This window comes from Mus caroli, chromosome 1, assembly GCF_900094665.2.
Source record: "Mus caroli chromosome 1, CAROLI_EIJ_v1.1, whole genome shotgun sequence".
NCBI lineage: Eukaryota > Metazoa > Chordata > Mammalia > Rodentia > Muridae > Mus > Mus caroli.
In genome coordinates, this window is record NC_034570.1 from 161341632 (window position 1) to 161343576 (window position 1945).

Sequence of the window (1945 nt, forward strand, 5' to 3'; positions counted from 1 at the left end):
CCTGCGTTGGCCGGGAATCGAACCCGGGTCAACTGCTTGGAAGGCAGCTATGCTCACCACTATACCACCAACGCTGCACCGCTGGGACGGCGCCCACACGACGCCGCCGACTGACAGACTGACTCCGGACAGTGCCCAGAGCCTTCCACCACGACGCCTACCGCTGACTTCCCTCCCTGCGCACGCCCGCGTGGCCCGAACCCCGACCACACACACGGCTCCGCCGCTCCGCGCTTTTCCTCGCCGTCTCACGCGCGCTTCCTGCTTCGGGCTTAGCGCACTGGCACGCACTCGCCTTTCCTCTGGGGCGCTCTCGCCTCCTGCCTGCTGCCAGCCAGCGCCCCCGGGGCCACCACCCAGACAGGCCTGGCACACCGCTCAAGCCCAGAGAGGCGCACGCCGCCCGTTCGGGCACACGCGGAGCCCACCGCGGTTGGGGTTGGGATCGGAGGGCTTAGTAGGGGCGTCATGGGGACCGCACACGCCTTTTCTCTGGGGCGCAGTGGCTTCTTGCTTAGGCCAACCCGGTTTTGAGGACTCCGGGGTTCGGTGCCTGCCTGTGTCCTCTTGTTTTTGTCTTGGTTTTAGTGTTGAAGGGTCAGTGACCCCGGCACGCCTATGTGTCAAAAAACGACAACATGTGTCCTTGTCTCCGATTTTATCCTAACTCCCGCGTTACAGACGTGTATACTGAACATTATACCAATGAAGACCTTGCGGACTTGGACTCATGGACGCTGACCAGTTTTCCACGCCATGCAGGACCGACAGTCTGGTACTCATCCACTGAGCACCTCTCACTCTGTACTGCGATGCATTCCAAAAGCCTCCAGTACCCGGTGACACCACGACTCGGATCTGCAGCCCTGGTGACCACCTTTTTGCGGGCCTCCTACCCCTGCCGAGCTTGGAGAACCGGCCTCTGAGCGGTGAGGAGGGGCTGTGGACATCACTCCCTGATGTCATCACGAGATACTGTTGCGATTCAGCTGTGCTCCTGTGTCCTGTAAGGCAGGGATTTGTGGCGGGAGGATCCGGACCGGGACCTGGAGGGATTTTGGCACCTTTCAGCGTCTAAACTTCGATTCCCAGCTTGTGTACCTGGCATAGACAGACTGGTGGGAGCCTGTACGCCCGGTCTAGTCAAGTCCGCTTGCAGGTGATATGGCGGTATGGCGTCCTCACCCCCCCCCCAAAACAAAACAAAACAACAACAACAACAAACAAACAAACAAAAAAAACCTATCTATTTCCTCCTGTAACCAGACAGCCAGACAGCCTTACTGCCCAGTGTGCTCGACACACTGCCTGTGTGCGGGCCTGCAGACCCCTGCGGGAGAGCGCCACGTGTGATGGTGCGTGCGCATTTGGACTGTTGGGCTCTTGGTCAAAAGGGAGCTTGCTTGAGGTGTCAGGAGAGAGGAGCGGGGTGGCAGGACAAGCTGCCGAGAGGAAGAAGAGACGTTTCCCTTATTGGAAATCGAACCTGGGCCGGAGTTGTGAGAGCGCCAAATTCTGTCTACTATACTACCAGGAAGCGTTCCCCCCAAGCCCCTGGCTACTGCCTCCTGGAGCAAGACAGGCTGCTGCCAGTGTGTTTGACACACTGCCTGTGTGCCGGCCTGCGGATCTGCAGTCTCGCCCCCGGCCCCTCCCATAGATTCCTGGCCTTGCATCTCCTGCACCTTTCAAACTGTACCCTAACGCCGCTGACACCTCCAGATTCCCACACACAACCGGGCTGTCTCAGAATGTCTACAGACTTTCCTGTCTCTTTTCTACTCTGTTGGTTTTCCCCCCAACCCTTTATCTCCGGGTTTCATTCATTCACTACTAACACTAGATAGGGAGGGAGGGAGAGAGAGAGAGAGAGAATATCCCTAAATCTCATTCCTTTCACCACCATTCCTCCCACTTTCTTTTTTTTTTTTTTTTTTTTTTTGAG

General features: G+C 57.5%; 1 non-coding gene across 1 annotated transcript; it reads right to left on the reverse strand.

The window, feature by feature from the left end:
• Window positions 1-2: 2 nt before the first annotated feature.
• Trnag-ucc lies at window positions 3-74 on the reverse strand. Its single transcript has one exon. It is a non-coding gene; the product is annotated as a tRNA-Gly (tRNA).
• Window positions 75-1945: the final 1871 nt, after the last annotated feature.